The following is a 27,498-nucleotide window of genomic DNA, read 5'->3' as shown; positions in this document are numbered from 1 at the left end:
GAAATAATTGATGTCAAGTTAAACCCAATAATTTATGGAACATCACCACATATTAGCAATATTACCTTGCATAATGTCTCAGGTATCTCCCCCATCCCAAAAACATCAATTACCCCAAATCTTGTCATATTGTCCAATTTTAGCCAATTTGTCCCAATCTTGTAAGAGCTCATATGAAATAATTGAAATATCTTCATCACAGCCAAATATTATATAACTTTGGCAACTGAAAAAAAATTGTAGAGTCACTATTTGGTTCGCAACTGTCCATCTGACAGCTTCTGGATGCAGTATTGCCAACTCCTGCTATATATAAATCAATTAACAAATTTTTAAAAGTAAAATTTAGAACTTACAATATATATTCAGCCTAGATAACATTTTCTTCTTATTTTTAATTGAATGACTACAGAAAACCAACATTTGCTACACCTTGATGTATTCCAAGGGGTTCCATTCTGTTCTGCTCTTCCTTCCTCATTTATCCTTTCCTTCTAGCTGCCCTTTTAACTTTTTAAGCCTGACAGCTTTGATTTCTTTTCCTCTGGTGATTACAGATCATAAGGCTGTTGACATCTGCCTCTTCCATTATTATTACCCCCCTTAATGTTGTTGTTTTGTATTACTGTCAAATTGTATCTTGGGAAATGCACGGCTGACCTATTATCAAAGAAAAGCAAAAGTCAGTGCAAGATTTCCCATCTCTAACTAAACTCTTTTTTTTTTTCAAATTAATGATAAGGGGATGATTATTGAGGTCAGGACACCTACATGAAATATAAAAGGAGCAATTGCTTTAGTAGCAGGAAATTATACATTAATGCTGCATGCCCATTCATGCTGTGTATACATGTCAACAGAATGTGGGTATACATCCATTCATCTAAAAGCATGTCTGCAGAAAAGCCCAAATAAAGATGTTGCCTCTTTATGGTTTTCTCCCTTCTAAATGAAGTAATAGAAGCTCTGTCTGGACTTAGACTGAGACTATGGAACATAAGGAAAATTAGAGATGTTTCCATCAGAATAGGAAAACCTTAAACCCAGGATCCCATGTGGTGCCTATTGATATTCACACAATTTTTAGTGTAATGTCAAAAGCCAGGCAATCAGTTCAAATATTTGGCAAGAGCAAACTGTCCTTATTAAACACTGCTAGGTACTACTTCAGGGCCTTGGCATGGAGTTCATTAGATCTCTAGATGGACAATCAGAAGTTGCCTAGATGATTTGGATTTCAGCATGATCTGGAGTCTTGAAGTTGTTGTATATCACATTGGCTGAATATAAAAAAAAGAAAAAATAACTGCATTAAAAAATATTCTCCATATCCAAGCTTTTTCTATATAATTATTTGATCTCATTGATATAAATGTGTGTAGAGACAAGGAATTAGCTGTATATATTAAAAAGAAAACCAGTGTTTTCATTCTGGTAACAGAGTGGATGAGATAATTTTCAGAGGAACTGATTCCCACCCACCCCACCGCTATGTGTGTCAGATGCCTGTTTAGTATTATATGTGCAGCACTACCACACCTTTTTCTCATTGTTTTGGGCTGTTTTAGCTGAAAGTCATTTAGATAGACTTGTCCTCCAAAAAATTTTCTAATCCTTTAAAAAAGCCATATAACTCACAGCTTTTATTGCTCTCTAGTTCCAATCTCTTCCTCAAAAGACAAATACCAGAACTCTTCCTGTGCTCAAAGGATCACACTGTAAGACCAGACTTCTTGATATCACAATTGTTTCTTGCCTCTATGATGAAAATGAAGGAATCTATTGGGTTAAAAAAATAACCTGAAGTCTGCTGAATTCATAATTGGAAAGGAAGGGGAAGTTAAGCGAATGGTAGAAGATGGTGTGTGAGGATAGCTATTTACAATTTGTATGTAGCTCTTTCCTGAGGCTATTCCTTTGTCTAAGTTTTACTTTTGGAAGATGTTGTGTGCTGAATAAAAGTAACAATATATTCACACATTAATTACTTTTCAGCATATTAATTTTTGTATGGCAACACCTACTTGATTTAGAGTTGTCTCAAAATAAGCTTTATTGCTCTCAGAATGACAGACTATTAGGGAATACCAGGAAAATTATAAAAACCCAAAACCACCCTAGAACAGGGTGTCAAACTTGCTGCCCACAGGCTGGATTTGTTACGCACTGGCCACCCCCACCCTCAGTTTAGCGAAGGGGGAAAAGTCATGATATGTCACATGACGACAACATGATGCCGTGAGTTTGACACTCCTGTCCTAGAAAGGTGCAGGAGCAAATCCCCTCCATACTATTGCTAAGAAAACTTTATAGAAAATGAACCATCAGGAATCCAACCCAACTCAAAGAAAAAAAAATTACTTGTTTAGTTCTTATGTCCACCTCCAAAATAAATTATGTATTTTTATAACTGGTAGTTGGTTTCATCAGCTGCATCTGATTCCATCTGAAGCAGATTGCAGCATTCATCAGGAGGACTAACCCAGTTTCAAAAAGCTAACCCAGATTTTGATCTGGCTAATGGTTAAATGAAGAAAATCCTGATTGACTTTATTTCAATTTTTGTAGCTTTGAGTCAGCATTGCTTTTTACAATAGCCTGAATAAATCCCTGCAGATTCCTTGGCAAGGTTTTTTTCAGAAGTGGTTTGCCATTACTTCCTTCTAAGGACTGACAGAGAGTGACTGGCCCAAGGTCACCCAGCTGGCTTAATACCTAAGGCAGGAATAAAAATTACAGTATCCTAGTTTCCATCCTGGTACCTTAATCAAAATCCCACACTAGTTCTCTGCTTACTTGGAAGTTGAAAAAAACATTCTGGAAGAAGTAGAAAACTATTTTCACATTGTTGCTAAGAAAACTACATGGAGTTCACTGAGAGCTGAATTCAATTTGAAAGAGGTCTCCTGAGATTCTGCTGTAAACTCAGCTTGGTAGATGTAGCTATTCCTCTAACTGATTAAACAGTTTCATTTTATTACTAAAAGCTGATAGTTAATAGTGGAACTGAAAAATGATGGGAAAATGTGTTGGTTTTCTCTACCCCAACCAAAGTGATCGCTTCCAATTTTGCTCTGTAAATTTGGGCAGTTTTAAAAAGCAGACAGAAAACTCGCCCTTGAGTCTGATTATGAAACATATGTGGCCCTCAAGGATAGTGAAACTTTAAATGTATTATATAAGGTATAAATATCTGATGAGCTTTAAGGGAACTATTGAAATTGTTTTGCTAGTACTAGGAAGAAAAACAGATATAAGTATTAAAACCTACAGGAATTTACAGGATGCTATCTGCCTCTTTCCTCTCTTTTTCCCTTTCTCTGTCTCAGAACAGGAAATGAGACCAAGTGAAAATTAATTTTGACTCATAAAAAAGAAATAAATGAGATATGATTGGCAGACTGAACTTATGTATTGTACACGATCTGCAATGATTAGTGAAAATTGCTCAGTTAAATTTATAATTACATACATACATACACACACACTGAGTGTATAAATCCCAGTTGCCACATTTAAGATTGAAAGATTACTGTACATAGGGTCACAGCCTTAGTTTCACACTAGCAAACTCCGTATGGATACATTAAGCCAAGATATTTTGTGGGGATTTTGCCTCCACATATTCAGCAACAATGCTCATCATCTATCCTTAATAATATCTTCAGTAATATGATCAAAGTGAGTGGGTGGTTATTGAGGTTTTTGAGATCAATTGCTGTTGGCACTTCTGCCTTACTGGACCCATCAATATCCCAGATCTTCAGTCTTTAATATTTAGTAGTGTTTTTCTTTCCCTCACATGCACTCTGTGCAAGCTGTGCCATTTGACAGAGTGACACAACTTCTGCAGATGGCACATCTGGGGATCTGAATCAGGAATAAGACATAGGAAAATAGAATTTCACATTCAGATGCAATGAAAGATGCTATTTAATTAATAGTGTTAGATAATAGTCAGTCTAGTGACATTCATTCTGTGAATGTAGACAAGGCATTTTTTTGCCTCAGGTTCATACATGCATTTTCATTGGCTGCGTTCACTCCTACTGTGAAGACATAATGTGGTTTAGTTTGTATGAATCCACCTATGTTGTGTAAATCACAATACAATGCAACTTGCATAAATACATACAAGAATTAAGGTTTATTAAAACATGGTAATCTAAAATCTTGCTAATAAACCCATTCTCTCACTAAAAACTTATTCAAAACTTATCCTCCACCAGCTAATCAGACTAAACCTGTGACATAGCCCAAACTATCTAGTTGGCTATTCTTAGCCCTTCTATCAAAGATTTTTTTCCTTCAGATCATCCTTAGAGAACACACCTTTGCTCGCCTTGCCTAAATTTTGCATATATAGAACTAAATAACCCAGGTGCCTATCCTGAAAGAGAAGGGGAAGTTCCATATGAGGAAAGCTTTGGTGCAAAATTGGTGATTAAAACCAATGAAACTAGATCTCTGGATATGAAAGGAAATTTAATGAGAAAAGAGAAACAAGGGAAGGCAGCAATTCTATATAAAATCAAAATAAATTATTGGATCTTAGTTCATAGAGTTCATTGCAGAAAAAGCAATGGAACAGAAATAGTATGAACTCCATTTTAGAGATATCGATAGGCAGGCTTTCCTTGTGCTGCTGTCTTTCTCCTCCTTCTTTTTCTTTCTACCTTATTTTATAGAAAATACAGGATAAGTGAAAGTTAGCTTCTTCAGGGAGTCTATTGTATCATCCAATCAATCAAAATGTTCCATCTTTAATGTCCTGGATCTGTCCAACAAATCAGAAATTATTTAATGACCAAACTTACTTTCCAAATGACCCTGGAAATGATAAAGTGGCACTCTTGTTTGCACAGTTGTGTCATTATACAAATTGTGTTATATTAACATGCTTTTTGGAGAAACAATGTCCAAACGGCATTTATTCAGACCTCTAGGCATAGGGTCAACTTTCTAGATCCTTTAGGAAGCATTATGTGTCATAGCAAAACAATAGGGTTGTCACAAACAAGTGAAACAAAACAGCAGAATGTGTAAGCACTCCCCCCCTTTCTTCCCTCCCTCCCTTTCCCCTTTACACACACAAACACACATACAGAGAGCAGTTTGAAGCAACCTGGATGTTTAACTTATCTGTTTCTAATTCCTTCTAAAAATCAATCACTTGATCATTCTTTCACTTTGTCTAAGTTGGACTCTTCTTTTTCCTTTAGATATTTTTTTTAAGCAAAATATTTAATTTGATGCAAAACAAAATATTTTTTTCTGTTGTAGGTTTATATTAGCTGATAAATATATCACATTGCTATTTCATCTGGTTTGCCTATCGCTTCTTTTCTGACTCAACAGTTTAGCCTGCTAACTATTTTGGTTTGTTTTTGTTTTAATCAGGCACATGATATATCTTATACTCTTGATCAGCGTTCTGTGAAATTCCCAGCTGGTGACGAATAGGCTCTGGAATCATGAATCAGATCATCCAACCTGCCTGCAATTATAAAGAGATTGATGGAGGTTCCAAGAGTGCTGAATAAATGCCTAGCCTTCTTGGTGCTTTTCTTCCCAGCATCCCACAAAATAAAGGAAACAACAGCAGAGAAAAAAAGTATTTCTCCTCATCTCTCACATTCTTTGTTGCTTTCCAGACTGCTTCAACAATGGCTTTAATTCCTTGCTTTCTTGTAATGCGATACTAAGCAAATGGCTAAGAATAGTTAATGCACTATTTGTCTGAGGTTAGTGAAGTGCTAGATAACATTGATAGGCATATCCATATGCATCACTGGATAGTATTCCGTGCTATACAAATATACTCAAATGCAGTATATTATGGCATTTGTAAAGTCTTCTGTTTGCAAAAGTTGGTATTGTTCATCTTTGTCCTATAATTTAATATGCAGTTCCCCAAGTGAAATAGTGCAATACAATGGCAAGCTTCCCATTTACAGGTCCAATCTCCTCCATCCATTAGGTAATACTGGACAATTTGGCTCATTTTACTCTGATCTTCTTCTCATAAAGTGTTTCTTTATTCCTGTCTTTTCTCAGGCCAAGTCCCAGAAGCTTAACCATGGCAGGAAGCAGATTGGAGATTAATGGTCTTTGTTCATTTGAAAGCTGGAGAGAATAATTGTTTTCTGCCTACCTGAAAGCTAGGTGTAATCTGACATTGATTATATCAACCACAAACCACGGCATTGAATCGATGATCTCTTTCTTGAGGCTGCTTTTTAACTGCAGATATCATTGCTGAACCATCTCACCTAATTTGGGATTTGTATGTGTGTGTCTTCCATGTTTTCTGTTTTTCTTAGGCTTTCCCAATGAAAACATTCTGAGAATTTGAAAGTCTAGACACTCTTCAGTTATTTGACTTGGTTCCAATAGACCAGGGATCTCCAAACTTAATTTTAAGACTTGTGGGCTTTTTAAGACCTGGCTGGCTGGGGAATTCTGGGAGTTGAAGTCCACAAGTCTTAAAGTTGCCAAGTTTGAAGATCCCTGCCATAGAGGCATCACTCGAATTAGTTTTGGATTTATCTTCTTCTGGCAAGAAATAATTTCTAAAGCCATTTTCTAAACTTTGTAATTACTTTCTTTTAATTACTTTCAATTATTATCTAAACTTTTTAATATTTAGTTAGTACTGTAATAGGTCTATCTGTGAGTAAAAGCAAATTTCCTAGTTCTGCTTGATTGGTGTTTCTAATATCTTCTGTCTGTTTTTTGGCTCTTTTTGTATCTTGATTGGCTGGCAACATTGTGTTACTTTATTGGAGGCCTTTAGTGCAGCTTGGCTCCGGGTAAATGGACGGCTATCATTAGTTAGGAAGCTAGGTTTCATCTGGGTGCCTGATGAAACCTAGATGAAACCTAGATGAACAGGCACCCAGATGAAACCTAGCTTCCTAACTAATGATAGCCGTCCATTTACCTGGAGCCAAGCTGCACTAAAGGCCTCCAATAAAGTAACACAATGTTGCCAGCCAATCAAGATATAAAAAGAGCCAAAAAACAGACAGAAGATATTAGAAACACCAATCAAGCAGAACACAGCAAACTCCAAGACCAATAAACATAGACCAAGACTCCCAACCAATCAGGATGAAGAAAAAACCATTCTGGCACAGCAATAGGCTGCCCCAAATTTAAATCTGAAACCACTGTAAAAGTCTGACTCACAGATGAGCACTATACAGAAGCCTGATGATGGCAGATGAGATTTTGCCGAAACGTTGCTACAACTTTAAAAGCACAACTACAATGACGTGGGAAAATACCCGAACAAAGCTGAATGCCATACATGTAAGTACCCGCGAAAACTTAAGAAAACAAATATATACATATACATATACATATACATATACATATACATATACATATACATATACATATACATATACATACACATATACATATACATACATACATATATATATATATATATATGTGTGTGTGTGTGTGTGTGTGTGTGTGTGTGTGTGTGGATCTTTGGTTATTCGGGTTTTCTCCCGCGTAAGATTGGAAGTATCTAGGCAACATTTCGATGAAGTCTCATTCATCATCTTCAGGCTTCTGTCTTCAGCTCTGTGCTTCTCAGAGTGATGTGAGCTTGCAGCTGCTTCTTCCTTTTAACTGCTAGTGGGGGTGTGACTTGATTGGGTGGGGGCTTGGCTGTGTTCTGATTGGTTGGGGGTTGGCCATGTTCTGATTGGCTGGAGGTGTGTTCTGTTCAGATGGGGGCTTGGTTGTGCTCAGGTTGGTCTTAGTTATTGGGGGATTTGAGCTGGTGAGCTGTGATCTTGCTGTTTGGCTTCGAGTTCGTGGTCGTGCTGCATCTTCATGGTGGGGGGTCAGTTCGCTTCATGTATATGGCTCAGAGGGGTTTGAAGTGGGTAGTGATGCAGCTGCAGTGCGGCTTCTGGTCTGTGGTCGTGTCTCATCTTCTGTGTGGGTGTGAGTCTGCTTTTTATGTGGAAGTGTGGTGGTGGCATCTTGTGTGGCCCTCGTGGGTGTGGGTCTGGTGTCATTCATCATGTTAGGTACTCATCTGTTCATGAGGGCGGGTTTCCAAATGGCTGGTAAGCGGGAGGTGTCATCTCTTTTATTCATGCTGTGTGGGTGTTTTTCTATCTCTATGGCTTCTCTGATTATTCTGTTGTTGAAGTGTTCGGTTTTGGCGATAGTTCTGGTATTTTTAAAGTCAATCTCATGTCCTGTGGCTTTGAGGGAAGAGGTCGGTTCTTCTTTTTCGATTGAGTTCTTATGTTCTTCAACGCGTGCACTTATTCTTCTGTTAGTTTGTCCAATGTATGTGGTGGGGCAGGCTGTGCAAGGGATTTCGTATACTCCTTGGTTTTCTAACTCAATTTTGTCTTTAGGGGTTTCTTAGGATGGTGGATATTTTTCTGTTTGTGCAGAATGCTGTTTTAATGTTGTGTTTTTGGAGGATCTTGCTGATTTTGTCTGTAGTGCCTTTTATATATGGGAGGAGGGCTTTGCCGTTCTCTTGTTCTCTGTCTTGGATTTTGGTTGGGGTTTCTTTTTGGATTAGGTGGGTAATCTTCTTTCTTTGGAATCCATTGGCTGTGAGTACGTTTGTGAGAGTGTTTAGTTCGGTTTTTAGGTGTTGTTCATCAGCTAAGCATTTTGTTCTGGAGATGAGTGTCTCAGCTACGGAATTGATCTGTGCTGGGTGGTGGTGTGAGTGCATGTAGATAGCGGTTTGTATGTGTTTTCTTCTGGTAGATGGTGTGTCCTAGGGAGCCATTGGGTTTTTGTATACCAAGACACCTAGGAAGGGAAGTTGATTGTTAGCTTCTGTTTCCATGGTGAATTGTATTTTGGGGTGTAGGCTGTTGAGGTGTGTGAGGAAGTTGTTCAGTTTTTCTTTCCCGTGTGGCCAGATTATGAAGGTGTCATCTACGTATCTGAGCCAGAGTTTGGGTTTGTGATCATATTTTTCTAGAGCTTGTGTTTCAAAGTGTTCCATGTAGAGGTTTGCGATGACAGGTGAGAGGGGTGATCCCATGGGTGCTCCTTCTATTTGTTTGTATTTTTGTCCGTTGTAGGTGAAGTATGTATTGGATAGACAGTGGTTGGTCAGATCTAGGATGTGCTGGGGGGTTGTATTTGTTTTGGATGGCTGTCAAGGCTTCTTTTATTGGCACTTGGGTGAAGAGGGATATGACATCGAAGCTCACTAGTAGGTCGCTGGGTTGTAAGTTTTGTTTCTTTATGATCTCGATGAACTGGAATGAGTTTCTTACATGTGAGTTGATGGATTCTGCATAGGGCTGTAGTTGTTTGGCGAGAAATTTGGCTAGGTTTTGTAGAGGTGAGCCTATGGAGCTGACTATTGGTCTAAGTGGAGTTCCTTCTTTGTGTATCTTGGGGAGACCATAAAGCTTCGGGCATCTGGATGATTTCTCTCTGGGTATGATTCTTTGCTGGATTTCTTCACTGATGGGGAGGCTTTTATTTTGGATCTGGTGGTTTTTTCTAGGTAGGTGGTGGGGTCTGTCTTTAGGGGTTTGTATGTGGGGTCTAGGAGTAGGTTGGTTAACTTGGTTTGGTAGTCAGATGTGTTCATAACCACTGTCACGTTGCCCTTGTCTGCTGGTAGGATTATTATGCTGGTGTCTTCTTTCAGGTTACGTAGTGCAGTTTGTTCTTCTTTGGATAAGTTGCTTTTGGGTGGTTTGCTAGTGCAGAGGATGTTGGTGATTTCGAGTCTGATTCTATTAGCATCATCGGGGTTGGTTTTGGTCAGGCTGGTTTCAACTCCGCATATGATGGTTTCTGTGGGGGTGTGTTTGGGAGCGACAGCAAAGTTGAATCCTTTTGAAAGGACCTTGGTTTCGGCTTCGGTGAGGATCTTGTCTGAGATGTTGTGCACTGTTTGTTTCATGTGTGGCTGTGAGGGGGAGGAGTTGGTTTCTGGCGTTGTTGTAGTTTTTGAGTTTGTTGGTGTGTGTGTCTGTCTTGAGGGTGGTCTGTGTTTCGGCTCTCCAGACAGCGAGTTGTTTGGATTTGTCCCAAAGTAAGGGGTGAATCTTGTTGCTGAGTCTGAGGTGAAGTGTGAGGAGGTCTTTGTTGATTTGGTCTAGGAGGAATCTTTTTGTGTGAAGTTCATTTCTAATTAGGGCCAATTCTGTTCTTTTTAGGATGCGTTTGGTGGCTGCTGTGTTGGTGTGGAATTTCAACTGGAAGCTTGTGGGAATTAAATTTTGATCTCGGCAGTTGCATAGGAATGCGAGGTCACATAAAATTCAATCTTACTGGAGAAAACCCGAATAACAAAGATCACATACAAATACCGAGAACCTCAGAAAACAAATATATATATATATATATATATATATATATATATATATATATATATATATATATATATATATATATATATATATATATATATATATATATATATATATATATATATATATATTCTGAGGTTCTCATGGTATTTGTATGTGGATCTTTGGTTATTCGGGTTTTCTCCGCATAAGATTGGAAGTATCTAGGCAATGTTTCGATGAAGTCTCATTCATCATCTTCAGGCTTCTGTCTTCAGCTCTGTGCTTCTCAGAGTGATGTGAGCTTGCAGCTGCTTCTTCCTTTTAACTGCTAGTGGGGGTGTGACTTGATTGGGTGGGGGCTTGGCTGTGTTCTGATTGGGTGGGGTGTGTTCTCATTGGTTGGGGGTTTGGCTGTGTTCTGATTGGTTGGGGGTTGGCCATGTTCTGATTGGCTGGAGGTGTGTTCTGTTCAGGTGGGGGCTTGGTTGTGCTCAGGTTGGTCTTAGTTACTGGGGATTTGAGCTGGTGAGCTGTGATCTTGCTGTTTGGCTTCGAGTTCATGGTTTGCTGCATTATATATATATATATATATATATATATATATATATATATATATATATATATATATATATATATATATGCATTTTGAATACAGTGTATTGTAAGGGCATATCACATGAGCCATTTAATGGGCTCCATCCCGCTCTGCATTCCCCAGGCCTGCTGGCAGAACTAGGTCTTCAGCACCTTCCAGAAGAGTGTCAGAGTGGGGGCCATTCTAATCTCTGGGGGAGTGATGTTCCAGAGAGAGGGAGCCACCAAGGAGAAGGCCCCTCTTCTGGGTCCCACCAGGTGTATCTCCCTAAGGGATGGGACCTGCAACATTCCTTGCCTCCCCACTTTGGTGGGTCAGGTCCCTCAGATAACCTGATAAATTGATAGCTTCCTACTAGAATCTAGGTTATTGCACCATAAGACAAATAAAGATCAATCTTATTTATACACTTGGGACTGAAGATGGGTGACATCATTAGTTGATCAGATAACATACATAGATAGTTTTTATATTTTTATATTTTTATATTTCTAATCTAACTCTCTGGGAAACTGTAAATCCTTCTCCTGTTTGCAGTACATCAGTTTGCATTTCTAATGGATAAGCAGTTCCTATTGATGGATAGACTGCTTTGCTTTCATCAGCTCAATTTGTAGTGAAGTTAAAACTTTGCCAAATACTCCTACATATGAAATGCTATCAAAAGCAAAGATATGTGTACAGTTTTAAGTCGGATAGGAAACTCCGTATGAAGCTGGCATATTTGGCAACTATCTTTACCAGCTATCATGAATCTACAAACTGATGTTGCCTGTATGGCTGCATTTACTATTTTACATGTCTACAAGGGAGTAATGATGCTGAGTTGTCTTTTTGGACACCTAGAAAGATTTATGGGCCAAGAAAATCTTGGGTTAATAGCTGAAGGTTTATCTGGCAACTGGATGAGCAGTTTGATTGAACAAAATTAGAGTGACATTTGGGTGACCTTGGGAGTCTGAATCATGCAGTCTCCCCAAGTAATATAGGTTTTGGATGGGATAAGATAGGATTTTTAAGCCAGGAAATTAATGCTAATGAACTGTCTGGCTCCAGTTTTCAGAAAGGCAACCAGTCCAGGTTTTGTTCTCAGATAAGAATTTGTCAGCCTGCAGCCCAGAAAAAAGTAAGAAAAAACAGCAGATGAGAATACGAAGTTGATAGAGACATTTAAACTTTGTAGGAAGAATAATTAAGCAAATCAGTATGGTCAATAAACTGCTCTGAGTCTACTCCTCATTCAAAGATAACAGGTTTTCCAATAAGAGGCTCATGAGCACTAATGAGTCTGTCCAGCATCTACCTGGATGCCCTCTAGATAGGCAGAGGCTGATTCCCAGAACTCTCAACAATGGCAATGCTGACTGAGGAGTTATGGGAACTTTAAACTATTGGAAGGCAGCCCACATTGAAGAATGATGGTTCAGGTTTTAGGCTCTTTGTGGCCAAAGTAACAAAGCAAACAGTTTACTTCAACACGGGAGGTAGGTGTGAAATTTTGTTCCTACAAAACTGTTGCTATTATATTATATTATTTATTTATTTATTTCATTTCATTTATTTGTCAAGCAATTATAAGATAACAGGTATAAGTATAAACATAGTTATGAACACATGAAATGATACATATAAGAAAAAAAAACAGGACAGGGACGGTAGGCATGTTGATGCACTTATGCATGTCCCCTAATTATTAATATTTATTTATTTATTTAATTAGTTAATTAAATTATTAATAATTAATAATGACTTATACTACAAAATAATTTAAACAAAGGGGTAACAAAAGGTCAAAGTAAGAAATGAAATGAGGTGTTTTTATTTTCCTCTTGGCTAGAATTGGCTCTTCCTGGTCCAATCATTAGGAAAAACTGAAAAGTTGTACTTTAATTTAGTTCTCTTTACCAGTTATTTTTCACCGTTTATTTGGATAGTTTTTATATTTCCTGATTGCTTGCAATAAGCCAACACACTTTTTAATACTTCTTCAATGTATACTGATACCCATACAAGATACCAGTCAAATATCTTCCTACAGTCTAACCCACCACCACGTTCCTTTTTTTTCCCATCTATCACCAGTGTGAAGTCTGCCTCAGTGAGGAACCAATTTTACGATCTCTAAAGATGCAATCTTATTCTTGCCATTGTGTATGTTTGGAGTCTTCACTATCATGTGATGATGTCATTTATAAAAGACAAGCACAGCTAGCAGAAAAGAACATGTTCAGTGTGTCCCTTAGTAATGAATGCCCTCATCCTTACCCATACTGCTTCACACCCCTTCCACAAGTGATTCAAGATTGTGGCATGCTTGCAGCTAGGATTGTAGAATAGATTCAGTTTGATTTGGAACTTGAAAATGCCATTGCAACAGCAACAAATTTAAAGTAAGCTGCGCCCGATCAGAATTATTTAGGCATGATCAGTGTCATGCCATATGGAATGGGTAAATACAGCCTGATGATACAGAGGTGTGGGATCTGGATCATTATGGAATATTGTCACATAAGTGTTACCGTGTTTCTCATATAATAAGGCCGGGTCTTTTTTTTTTTTTTTTTTTTTGAGCCCTGAAAAAATGGCTAGGACATCTTTTCGTGGAGGAATTAATTTCTCTTCCCCCCAGAGCATCCTCACCCAGAGTGCCCCATGGGCAACTATGCCTTGCCACCAGCCACTCCTAATGGCCGATCATGGTGGAGCGCAGAGGGCTCCCTACCCCCACCAAGCGCCTTTGCTGCAGACCTGGGTCAGCGGGTGGGCGGCGGTGGCATGGATGTCCTCTGGCAGCGTTTCAGGCACTTCTTGGGCCTCCGTAGCTTCCACTGTTCCCACCAGCGCTGGCGAGTCTCCAACAACAGTGTCTGAGTCGCTCCTGCTTTTTCCCCCATCCCCGTTCCTGCAACAACAGGGAAGAAAACATTTTGAGGTACCTGGGAGCACTGCACGCTGCATTTTCATTTAATCCCGAGCAGCTAGTTGGGGGTGAGAAGAGCCAAGCGAGCATCTCTGCCACTGCTACCCTTGGTGCTCCAGCCTTGGGCTCTGCAAGTTTCCAAAAGTCCCAGTGCGCAGCCCGTTCCTGCATTTCAAGCACACCCAGGCCGAGCTGAAGCTGTCCCTCTCTCGCCAGCGCCATCTCCAACAGCGGCAGCAGAGGCAGGAACCATAGAAGCATTTCAGCCGCTTCTCGGGCAGGTGAGCTGCCTCCGTAACTTCCACGGTTCCCTCCACTGTTGCCACTGTTGTTGGAGACGGCGCTGGCAAGAGAGAGACAGCTGCAGCTTGGCCTGGGTGTGCTTGGAATGCAGGAATGGGCTGCGCATTGGGACCTTTGGAAACTTGCAGAGCCCGAGGCTGGAGCACCAAGGGTAGTAGCGGCAGAGACGCTCGTTCGGCTCTTCTCACGCCCAACCAGCTGCTCGGGATTAAATGAAAACGCAGCATGCAGTGCTCCCAGGTACCTCAAAATGTTTTTTTTCCTGTTGTTGCAGGGACGGGGGGAAAAGCAGGAGCGACTCAGATGCTGTTGTTGGAGACAGTGCTGGCGAGAGAGGCACCAGCGCGGGTGGGAACTGTGGAAGCTACGGAGGCCCAAGAAGTGGCTGAAATGCTGCTGGTGGACATCTATGCTGCCGCTGCCTGCCTGCTGACCCAAGTCTGCAGCAAAGGCACTTGGCGAGGGTAGGGAGCCCTCCGCGTTCTGCCATGATCGGCTGTTAGGAGAGGCTGGTGGCGAGGCGTGGCTGCCCACGGGGCGCTCCTAATGGCAAGTTCCCCCCACCCTCCCCACCCCAATTTTGCATGTTTTAAAATAGGCCTAAATTTGGGGGAGGGGCTTAATTTCATTTTATGCCTAAAAACATGCTGGATCTTCCTATTGTGGGGGGGGTATTGTTGGAGAAACACGGTAATAGCTCTGCCTTAATGGTTTCCGACAGTAATAATAACAATGAAAGTTGATGGCCTGGACATTAAAAATATGGTTATCAGCTATTGAACTGTGTTAGCATCCTGGAAAAAAAAACGTAAACGCTGCAATTAAAGAATGGTAGCACAATAAAAGAAAGCAATGTGACATAGTTCAGAGTTGAATTAAAAAGAAGACATTTCTCAAGATACACATGAAACGTGCAAATGCATAGCAATTGTATTAAAGTGACAAACTTCCATTTCTTTCTTTAGCTACATTAGGGCCCTTTTATTTCCTATATTTTTGAAGTGAACCATATAATAAGTACATAGTTAAAAAAAAGAAGAAGCTTGGAGATTATGAGCTGCCAGATGTTTGTGTGGGTTGTTTTTTCTTTTCTTTTCTTTGCCTGCTTCACTTCTCTTTCTTTGGGCATTAAGTGCATCTTCCTGGTCTGCACCAGATGGCTTCATATAAGGAAACGTGTTCAACAAATCTTCAGGGGAAGGAAAGGAGAGGGAAACTTTATTAATAGAGGCTGCTGTTACATCATTCGCATGAGGGCCCTTTCTTATGAGCAAGAAATAAATGAATTCATTAAAAAAGGACCATGGAGAGAAGGGAAGGGAAGGAGGAGGAGAGGGGAGGGCAGAGAAGGGAAGGAGGGAAGGACAGGGCAGGGCAGGGCAGGGGAGAGGAGAGGAGAGGAGAGGAGAGGAGAAGGTGATTCACTGTGAATGTATCTTTACAGTTCTACTGGCTTTCTTGCTTGCTTCCCTGCCCTGCCAAATTGCAGAGATGTTTTATAATATACAGTAGACAAGAGGATGTTTGCAGATGAGGCAAAGATTTTAGCTCAAATCCTGATGAAGATTTAAAATGTCAACAAACCTATCATTGAAAATGATAGAGCTTTTATAAAATAAACACCCAAAAGAAAAGTAGATTCTTTAGTATTCAACAGAATATATCCTTAGTACAAACCTGTTGTGTGTCAGACAAATTGACTGATGAATGCTCTGCTGGTATTTGAGAAACAGCAGGACAAATGACTAGCTGTCAGGTATACTAAGAACAGTTGGTCAAAATCTTTTGATCTGAATTAGTTGCGGAAAGACTTGTTTCTTTTCACCACAGTTGGTATGTTCAAGTGTATTAGCGAAATAAACTGCAGGAAGTCCTCGACTTACGACCACAATTTCTTTCTATTGCCAAGTTAGGCAACTTTTAAGTGAACTTTGTCCCATTTTATGACCTTTCTCACCACAGTTCTTAAGTGAATCACTGAAATTGTTATGATAGTAACATGATTGTTAGGTGAATCTGGCTTTCCCATTGACTTTGCTTGTCAGAAGGTGATCACATGACCCCAGGACACTGCAGCCGTCATAAATATGAACCGGTTGTCAAGAATCTGAAATTTGATCATGTGACCATGGGGATACTGCAATGGTCATAAATTACTTTTTTCAGTGCTCTTGTAATTTCAAACAGTCACTAAATGAGCTGCTATAAGCCAAAAACTGCCTGCAAAAGTATGAATGACCTTTCTTCTGTCAGTGTGTAATGTATAGTAAAATCCTTTATCCCCTTAAATAGCTTTGGCCTGTATTTTTTTTCTAAAAATCCCTTGGTAACAATGTTGTTCCTTCTTTGCTCTCACAAACCAGTACTTCCAGAATAATTCGCAAAGTATTGTGCCCTTCTAAGTTATTAAGTAATGCATAGACTTTCCAGATTGAACAGGTCAAGGAAAATCATATTCATCACCTACCATCAAGTTTTCAAAATATTCAAAATGCTTGGCAATGTGGCATTTGAACATGTTGAAATTACCATGTACAATATGCTTTTAAATGTAATTTTGATATTTTTGAAGAAAAAAAATTATACTGGCAACCCTGAGTATCTTTTTTGCAGGATATAAATCCACTAAATAGATCAGTGCTGTCAAACTCCCAGCCTTCAGGCCAGTTGCGTCACATGCTGGCCACACCCATGCCCAGTTTGGTGAAGGGGGGAAAGTCCCGATTCGTCACATGATGCCACCGTGACAACGTGAGTTTGACACCCCTGAAATAGATAAAGATGGCCAGTTTAGTATATTGGCTAAAGAAATCAGAGTAGAAGCTGAAAGACTATGAGTTCTAATCCTGTCAAGCACAGAAGCCAGTAGGATGAATTTGGACTGTTCACTCTTTCTCAAATTTAGGAAAAAAGCAGGAGTAAATCACTTATTAAAAAGTTGCCAATAATACTTCAGGGATAAATAAGCCTTAGTTGCAATAAACTGATCAATATACTGAAGGGAGCTATATGCTAAGCTCAATATATATATGACAAATATAGAAATCCATGATAGTTTTTAAAGAAGAAACAGGAGAATAATATAACTGCTAAAGCTTTGGATAATTAAGCTGTTTCAGATTGTTATATACATGCATACATACATAGCAATGACACTTGTGAATCAAACCAGATCCAAGACACAGAGATGCATCTATGTCCAGTATCCAGGAAACTTCATAGGATGGGTAGTAATGATAGCCAGGCCTTTATACCAAATAATATCCTTATAAAGTCATCAACAATCTTCTCTTTACAAAATATGAAAACAAGAAGTTGATGTGCAGGGCAGCCATTTGAGTTTGCCATGCTTATAATCACAGTAGCAATACACATTTACTAATCGGTATATAATTCAGCAGGAAACATGGAACAACCAGGCATTAGTTTTCAAATGTGCTCAGTCAGCATTGATATGGCAGTAGAGCTTCAGTGAATATGCCACTTTCCAGTGGGGAAGAAAAGTGGTGTTTTTTTGCTGATAAATCTTATTTTTAAATTAGCTGCATGTCAATGTGTTGAATAATGCATCTCATAAATAAAGATGTACATGTACTTCTAAAACTGCTTCTCACTATATTCACAACTGCATAGATTTCTCTGAAGCCAGATAAGCACTGAAGAATCATTGATTACCCTTAAGATTACCATAGAGAGAACATTTGTTTCCTTCTACTATTTTCTTCTTTTTACTCCTACAAAAACTTCTTAAAATAAGGTATGAGTGTGTTTCAGATGTTAATTCTTGGTAGCCATCTATTACTAAGGGAAATCATCACTGTACATAAAAAACCAATTGTCAGGGAGTAGTGCTATGAATTGTTGATTATCAAATGATGTAGGATAAAACTGAATGATTTCAGTTTTTTGTACACAGACACATACACACACACATATTAAGCACTATTTGATATAATAGTTGACTACCCTAAGTGAAGAGCATGAGAGGAACTTCCCTCAAATACAACTTTACTACTACTGATCATCTTCTGAACTACATATTAACTACCTTCAGCCATTCATAATGAATGCAAGCGGGTCACGTTACTTCATTAACATTAACTAGCTTTAGACTTCAGAAGTTAAATTATGCATGAAAATCTGAAGAAAGTATATCTGTTCAGAATACAATTAGAGATTTCTCTACAGCCATGTTTCTAAATCTTGGCAACTTTAAGATGTATGGTTTTCAACTCCCAGAATTCACCAGCTAACCATGCTGACTAGGGAATATGGAGATTTAAAGTCCACATGTTAAAGTTACTAAGGTTGAGAAACCCTGCTATATGCAATAGTCAGGAAACCTGATAGTGCAGGTTCCTGAGTTTACCGAGACTTTTAGTGCGTAGCAATGGCAACGGCACTTAGACTTATATACCATTTCATGTGCTTTACAGCCCTTTCTACAGAGTCAGCATATTACCCCCCCGCCCCCAACAATCTAGGTTCTCATTTTACCCACCTCAGAAGGCTGAGTCAATCTTGAGTCAGTGAGATTCGAACTGCCAAACTTCTGACAGCTGGCAATCAGCAGAAGTAGCCTTCAGTACTGCATTCTAACCACTGAGCTACCACAGCTCTTATCCAATTGAACTTGCACAAAAAAACTTTCCCTGAACTTCATCTCTCTGAAGCTTCCATTTACAGCTTGAGAGTTATGCGTGCAATTCATGTCCTATGTGTGATTATTTTGAATGTGTGCATAAATAACCATCAAACTAAGAAACAGAGACTTATCCATAGCTAGGGTTTGGCCCCACATTTTACAAACTGTGCATATTCTGAGGGGCAGGCTTCAATGTAACATAAAGAACCTGACCCTGACCCTCCATTTAGGGAAAAATGTAAATCTTTTGGTTCTGTCCACAAGTTTTTTGCAGTGTCAATCAATTTGAGCATACTTCCAATGTCAAATTTTAGCTCCACAACATTAAAAGGCTGCCATCGAGCAGCAGAAATTGAATTTCTACACAGAAAGCAATTTCATGTTGAATTCACTGTCTGAACATGTACACATAAAAACACTTCATATACTCATTACAGCTGATAAAGTATATTTCCTGCAAATGTTATTCACAGTGCACTCCCTAGGCATGTTTTCTTAGAAACCCCACTGTGCTTATTCTCTAGATGTGCCCTGGATTGCGTTGCAGCTTCTCTCTTATGCTTTCTCAAGCTTTAAAAGAAGGAATGCTGTGATTAATTATTTATAGATAAGGATTCAAAACCCAGGATAAAATAGACTGTTACAAAATAAAATTAATACAATATATCAAATGTGGGGAGGAATGTCAACAATGTATGCATGATGGTATGCAGGAGTTTTCTCATGTGTTCCTTACACTAGTGATGTCAAAAAATGTATATCATAATGTCCTAATTTTCATTTGCAAAATGGAAGTATGGAAGAATGGAGAGCAAAGACTTGTAATCCATATGCAACAATGGACATAAATACCATACATGTTACCCCCATGTATATGCAATTTTGCAGGTTCTTGGTCATCTTTCTGGGGTATCTTTAAGGGGAAGATTTGTAGAATTTCATAATTTTTGACTTGGAATACCTGAAGGGTTCCTTACATCCACTTGAACTAGTCTAATCAAGATCTTTCTTCAGCTGCTACCATCACAGTAGCCATCAGAGAATAAGCCATGAGGTGTCCTGATTATGAAATGTCAATACCAAGGCTTACTGTGTCCTATCAACACCACAGAGTCTTTTAAGTCTTTTCCTTGCATTTTGGTTGGGTACTTTTCAAAGTCTTTGTTCATGAATCATTTCATGATGATGATTTTTAACCCATCCCAATTACTGAAAGTGCTTGCATTTCAAAGTTATTTAAAATATTAAAACAATAACATTTATTGGTAAAGAGCACAGGAAATGCAACCCCCCCCCCCCCCAAAAAAACCCAGCCAAAACTACAGTTACGATGTAATGTGGCCATTAAAAATAGTGAGCTCTTTTATTTACTTATCTACTGTTGCTTCAGCTTTTACAAGTTATTTTTATTTTATGATTTGCCTTTTTATGTTAGATGACTTGTGGGGAGGGGAAAGAATATCTAAAAGTAAAGATACAAATCTTATAAATAATAAATTTGTATAAGTTTTTCAAAGCTGTATTTTATTTGTCTAATTATTCAGTTTATATAGCCATTCATCTCAAACCAGTAGTTTTGGGCAGAAAACAATCATAAAAACAAGTAAAACACAACACAGAAAAAAAAAATTAAATACAAACAGCATCCAAGAGATATTATCATCTGTTAGTGTCAGCATAGGCAGGAAATAGGGCCCTTCACGTGGGGACTCCAGGCCTGGTTCTGAAAGACCAGCAAGGCCAGGGCCATCCTATTCTTAGATTAGAGGATGCTCCAGATTTTAAGCAGTACTACAGAAAGGTTCCCTTCTGGTCCCTGCCATTTGACATTCTTTGACAGAACCCATAGCATCTCCCACTTGTCAGAGTGAAATGGACTGATGGAAACAATTAGAAGATGACAGTGCCTTGGGTAATGTAGTCCCAAGCCATGAAGGGCTTTAAAGATGACAACCAGCACCTAGAGTTGACTCAGAAACAGGCTGGCAAGCAATGCAGCCCCTGAAGTAGTGGCATTGCATGTGAATAGATAACACCGGTGCAGCTGCCTTTTCTACCAGCTGAAGTTTCTGAATTCTGGTCAAGGGCAGCCCCATTGAAGGCATGTTTCAGTCCTCCAAAGTATTCCTTTTCAAACACAACTGGATTTACAATTATAGATTAATTAGGCCAACTATAAAAGCGGTGAGTTCTTTCCCAGGCTGATGCTTGGAGTTGGCACTCCAGTTGGAGCCAACTCTCTGCATGAAGGAAGAGGATGGACAGACCAAATTCACACCCAGACTTGTCATCCCCAATTAATTCTTTTGCTTCTTGCCAGATATTGAAAATGTTCTGGCACAGGCCTAACCCCAACCCCTCATTGGTTTGACCCTAGCAGCTTTTTATACGGTCATTCAAATAGAGCAGATTGTTAATTACCATCGTAAATCCCTAGAAATGGCTGCCATATGACTGGAGCACTTTGCTTTCCTGGGAAATGGCACTGTCCAATGATGTAATAAGCTCATTGTAACAGCTTGAATTAAATCTTTGTTGTTCTGTAGCAGGCTAATACAATGCCAAGCATGACAGACCAGTTCTGTAGCCAGCCTTATGCAGAAGCCCTCATTTTAAGTAGGAAAGTTCAAAAGATGGTCACAAATTCAGGCCCCAAATGTGTTCCCTTTCAGTTTTTTGTAATGAATGTATCTGGAAGGTAACTAGAGTTGCAGTGAGAAAAAGAAAATCCCACTTAAATCAACTCGGTTCTGTACCCATTCTTGCACTGCAACAGATCAAGGTGAAATTGAAAATAAATTGGACTTTGCTATCTTCATGATTGCATTCTTTGGGCAGGCGACTTCTTAGGCTTATTACCACTGATGAAATGAAGGAAACACATGCCTATTGTTCTCTCCAAGAAATGTCCTATCTTTCTAAGTGAATAAAACCAGGAGTGTGGCAGGTCTCCATCTATATATGCCTTCTGTTGTCAGTAGGTGCTATTTAACTAGATTCATATTCATATTCATAAATCAAAGCCTGTCAATTTAGAGGCCAACACAAATGTTTAGCTGAAAATGTAATCAGCTGCTAAATTGAGATTGGCCTGTAGATGTGTTAAAATCAGAACATTATTGATGCCTGTGCTTGGAAAAAGAAGGCATTTCCAATTGCAAAATATTCAAAGCCAATCTTCTGTGTATCTTTTAAAGATACCAAAAATTGTTGCCTCACTTTAAATATTTCCCTACTCATTTATGTGGAAAGTGGATCAAGAATTTCTCTTGCCTCTTTGTAATTATTTTTAATAGGAGGAATATTTTCCCCAAAGCATTTGCTATTAAGATGTTGGTAAACAGAATCACTGAGATGACATAACATAATCTGGCAACTCTCGAGTTTCATGAACTCTTGCTTTGTTGTCAGAAGGAAAATAAATGTTGAAATATCAGAATTCCCAGAAGGTCAAAAATTCCATTTTCCAAGCATGAATTCCAGCAATATTGATGTTCCAACTGTATATCTTCGTAAAAGAATTCTAAAAACAAAAAGAAACTGGGCTGATTTTCTTATTGTATATTCTAAGGGCTGAATTGTGTTTATTGCATCATTCTAAATAGTCTTCATAATTCTACTCATATACACTACTGAACATCTCAGGGTTTGAGAACCAGCATTTCATATATTCCTGGATTCTATCAAGAGATACCACATGAAATTTTATCTTAACAATAGACACATTACCATGTTCCAGTAGAGAGAAGTTCCCTGTGAATGGGCTCCAGCATGAGTCTGAAAGCTTGGAAGACTAAACCTTTGGTTCTGATGACTGGCCCAGATTGGATCCTGTAACATTAGGCAATGTATGACCCATTGGGTCATCCTTTCAGAGATATTTCCCTATTTAAACAAAGAAAAAAAAATGATTACATGTAGGTAAAAGAGCAGTGGCAGTGGGAATCACTTCTTGATTGATATTGCTGAGGGGAGGGGAATTAATGTTTTTCCATGAGAAAAAAATGCACCCTGACTCCCCATCCTTGAATGTCCCAATGTCTCTTCTATCAATGCCAGCACCTCGTAGCTAGGCCTACCTCACCAGCAGGCATCCAACTTGCTCCCTCATCCTTTCCTTGCCATCCACTACAATTTTCAGTGCCTTGCCACCAGCCAATTGGGCACAGTAGTGGGAGTGGGACTGCCTTCTGACTTCCTACAAGCTTCCGCATTGACTTTGTTCATGGAAAGCTGACAGAAAGTGCCAATATTCACTCTGCTCTCCCACCAAATTGCCTACCATTGTTCTGAATGGAAAGGGAACAAAGGGAGCGAAAAACACAAAATTGGTGTAAGACAACAGTTATGTTGAGAACAGCCCATTCCCCTCTGCCCTACAATATCTCCCCAGGCCTGATACCACCATATTTCAATGACTGTCCCCTACCAAACCAATGGCAGCCCCTTCCCCAGGTGCAAGGTGCCCCCCAAAAACAGAAACAGGGGCCACCCAGTGTCCTCCCTATCCATTCCTGGGAGGGAAGCAGGACACCCCAAGGCACGTTAGCTTCACCAGTTCTCAGGACCAACAGAGTACCTAGTGCCCATATGCTACCATACCTACACAAACCCCACTCCATAGTCATATACTAAACACACACAGGTTCTCTCCTCTGCTGCTACCACTTGCTTGTCCCTTCATTCAGCCTACCAATTTCTCCCTTGGCTGTCACAAGAAGAAGGCATCAGTGTATTCACAAAGGCACTCAGAACAGTTTTTCTTCCTTCATTCTTCCTTTAATCTCAAAGTAGCTATGTATCCCGGAGGGCAGGTAAAGTGGCCTCCAAAAAAGAAAGGAATCCATAGTAACCTGCCAATCTACTGTCCCCCCGCTTCCACACACACTGACTCACCATTCACATGTCCAAAGTCCCAGATTCCCACAAGGAGAATAAAGCAGATGCTACAGAAGGAACCAGGCAATAGTAAAGACACCCAGGAGTAGAAAACCCAGAAGCCCCAGCAGCAAAAACCATCTAGCAGCCGAATCCACCAGAAGCAACCAACAGCAGCATCCTGCATCAGCCCATTGCTCAGCCCACTCTTGGTGTCTAGCGCAATCTAGCAATCTTGCCATTTGAAGCTACATTCACTTGGTTTCCTTGGATAATTTTGACTTCTACTATTATGGAAGGCAGTCAATCAAAATAAAATGCTTTTCTATATTCCATAAAGTTAATAATTTTGTTATTTACTTATATCAACTATTTTTTAAATACTTTTGACCAGCTCCAGTAACAGATCACAACCAATGATGATCAGAGCACAGAAAGCTGCCTTTTTGAGAATCTTGTTTTCTTACTGACCTTGGTTTCATACTTCACAGTTGTCTTATCCAATGGCCTTTAATAAGGGCATTTCAGCTGATGATTAATTAGCTGCTTTGCCACAAGCAATTATCAATCAGAAAGGTGATGATACCAAGAAGCTTGCTAGAAAAAATGTGATAATAGTGTTAGTAACCTTGTATATTGCTAAATAGGTATTAAGTGTATTGAGGTAATTAGAATCTTGGAAGGATTCCAGAAACTTGTTCCAAAGGGAGTCACACATAATTTAAATACGATTGTAAAATGGAGAGGAGGTTCTTGCTTCTTAAATGAAAATATAAATTTATAGGAAAATAAATGCAGGCACACACACATATATGCATCTGCACTTGATAAATAGCTTACCATTATTTGTAAATTTCCTTTATAAAATCTTTTCCTATTCCTCTCATGAAGGATTTTCTTTACAAATTTAGCGTAGTGTGTGGCTTTGACATGATCTGAAATAATGTGTTCTCTTTTTCCCTTTCTGAAAAGCTAAGTCATGATCATCATGCTGACTAGAATAATATTCTTCTGTGGCATTCAATTCCATTTCTGAAGATAAAGGTCAGTTGATATAAGATAGGCCAATCTTAAATATAAAAATAGAAACTAATTCTAAAAATGTCCAAAAGACCTGCATGTTTTCTTCTCCTAGCTAAAGGAAAGCGCTGCCCCAATCAAGCTGTTGTTGCAGTGCTCCAAGTAAAGAGTTACACAGTTCCTGCTACATTTCTAACTTTATTTTGACTTGATTTGATTTGTCAATCGCTTACAAGATAATAGGTATAAGTATAAACATGAGTAAGGAAATAGATACGAATAAATGGGGACAATAGGACAGGAACAGTAGGCATGATTGTGCATTTAGGCACACCCCTAACAGACCTCTTAGGAATGGGGTGAGGTCAATAGTGGATAGCTTGAGGTTAAAGGTGTGGGGCTTAGAGGATGTAACAACAGAGTCAGGTAGTGAATTCAAGGCATTGACCACTCTGTTGCTGAAGTCGTACTTTCTGCAATCAAGTTTAGAGTGGTTTACATTGAGTTTGTATCTGTTGTGTGCTCTTGTATTGTTGCAGTTGAAGCTGAAGTAGTCATTGACTGGTAGGACATTGTAGCAGATAATTTTATGTACTATGCTTAAGTCCAACCATAGGCGGCGTAGTTCAAGCTTGTCCAAGCCCAAAATTTCAAGCCTGGTGATATAGGGTATTCTGTTGCAAGCAGAGGAGTGTAGTACTCTTCTTGTGACATACTTCTGGACTCACTCAATTGTATTAATGTCCGATATACAGTGTGGATTCCAGACTGATGAGCTGTATTCAAGTATTGGTCTAGCAAAAGCTTTGTATGCTCTGGTTAGAAATTCAATATTTCCAGAGGAGAAGCTTCATAAGATTAGATTTACAACTCTTAATGCCTTTTGGGGAATGCTGTTACAGTGAGCTCTGGTGCTTAGGTCATTTGATATGAGTACTTCAAGGTCCTTGACAGAGTGAGGATCATCAACGAGTTCAATCATCTCTCTCTATTTAGACTATACATTTATGTTAATTTCATGATTCTAAAAGCCAAGGGGTGTATATATATGTATGTATGTATGTATGAAGGAGAGAAAATGTTATGTGTAATATATTTCAGTATACTGATGTAAATCTGCTTTGGGGCATCAACTAGTTAATGTAAATGTGACTCTTAAAACAGTGCCATCTTGCTTGAATAAATAGCAGAACTGTGATTCTCATGGATTTTAGGAATATATGTTGTGAAATGTGTATATAAATATATGTGTACGTGTGTGTGTGTGTGTAGTATAGTGTAGTTTTAATTGTGGCTATTGCTGAATTTATTTTAAGGGAGCTAGGTTGGGAGAAAATGAGTGTGGTTTTAAAATTGGAGGAAGAAACATCAATAACACGCGCTATATGTATGACATAATCCTGATAGCTGGAAATGCAAGTTATCTGCAAGCTGCAGTAATAAAAGTAAAACGGATGGGACTAAAATGAAATATAAAGACAAACTAATGATAACAGGTAGAGTTAATGATAACAGCCTGAGAATTGACAATAAAGATATTGAAGTAGTAGATAGCATCTGCTTTTTTACGATCAACTTTCAACTGTAAAGGAAGAAATATGCTGCTGACTAGTACTTGGTAGAACAACTATTAAGGCCTTGGCAAATATTCAAAAGATTTGATGTCTGTATATCTACAAAGATATGAAGTGTTCAAGTGCTAGTATTCTCTGTGCCATTATGGAAGTGAAAATTGGACTTTAAAGCATCAGGATAGGAAGAGCATTAATGTTTCTGAACTTTGGTGTTAGAGAAGACTCCCACGAATGCTATGGGCAGTCAAGTAAACAAAGAAATAGATCATTGAACAATTCAACCCTAGAAATTCTCACTTGAGCCCAAAATGAACATTGCTCACAGTCTCATACTTCAGAAGCATTATGTGAAGATCCATTTCTCTGGAAAAGTGTCTAAATGCTGGAAAGAGTGGAAGGAAAGAGAAGAGGATTACCTGCAGCAAGGTGGATAGACACAGTTGCAATGGCAATGAATACACCATTGGAAGGCATGAAAGACCAGTTTAGGGCAATGAAGAAAATTTATGCGAAGAGTTGAAAATAACTTGATCACACAGTTGTGGATTAAAGAATGAAATGTATGGCAGAAGGTACAGATTGGTGTCATCTAGCTTGCTATGCAAAAGTAGGGGGGAAATAATCAGAATACATCCAGAAAATGCAGAAATAAGTTGTAGGACAAACTATATACCCCATGCCTGTTGGGTGATTTCAGAGATATTTCCTTACCTAAATAGAGAAACAAAATGACCACAGATGGTTAAAGATAAAAAGCAATGTGGATGGGAATGATTTCTGGCTTCCTGTCAACATCCTTGTGGAGGTTCCCTGTGGGAAACTAGCAGGGAGTATCAGAAACCCCACCTCCCTCCTTCACTTTTCCTCCCCATAGCAATTCCATTGAAACCTTATAGAAGTCTGAGAAGAGTTTTAAAGGCCAATGCATCTTGATGTACTGCATACATAAGTGCTTTCTTAAGGACTGTTACCCATAAATCTTAAAATCCTTTGTCTATCATAACTCTATTATATCCTAGAACCAGGGTGGATATTTCAAATTTATATGATAATAAGGTCTAATAAATGAGTAGGAAGCATTGAGAGAATAAAGAGAGCCTCCTTATGACATTTCACAATGTGTCCAGCATTAAGATCTGCAGTTCATCAAAAAGCATTTGTGACTGCTGTGATCTTAGGTTGGAGTATTTTATTAAAGTCATAAAAGTGTAACTTCTTTTGCTATTATAAAAGTGACACAGACTCAGCCAAAT

At 38.9% G+C, this 27,498-nt stretch overlaps 1 long non-coding RNA gene across 4 annotated transcripts in view; it reads right to left on the bottom strand.

The window, feature by feature from the left end:
* The window catches only part of LOC148131153 (uncharacterized), a 226,033-nt gene that overhangs the window by 51,060 nt on the left and 147,475 nt on the right, over positions 1-27,498 (bottom strand). For 3 of the 4 annotated variants that reach the window (XR_015748498.1, XR_015748499.1, XR_015748497.1), the window contains 2 exons: positions 24,123-24,248; positions 22,503-22,658 (listed from right to left, as the gene is read on the bottom strand). This is a non-coding gene — a long non-coding RNA (uncharacterized LOC148131153). The remainder of the gene's footprint in view (positions 1-22,502; positions 22,659-24,122; positions 24,249-27,498) is intronic. The other variant, XR_015748500.1, reaches the window with a different exon arrangement.

Source organism: Notechis scutatus, chromosome 3 (assembly GCF_049901735.1).
Source record: "Notechis scutatus isolate UNSWTSFEM ecotype Mainland chromosome 3, rNotScu1.2, whole genome shotgun sequence".
NCBI classification, from domain to species: domain Eukaryota; kingdom Metazoa; phylum Chordata; class Lepidosauria; order Squamata; family Elapidae; genus Notechis; species Notechis scutatus.
This window is presented reverse-complemented; position numbering and strand designations above follow the sequence as displayed.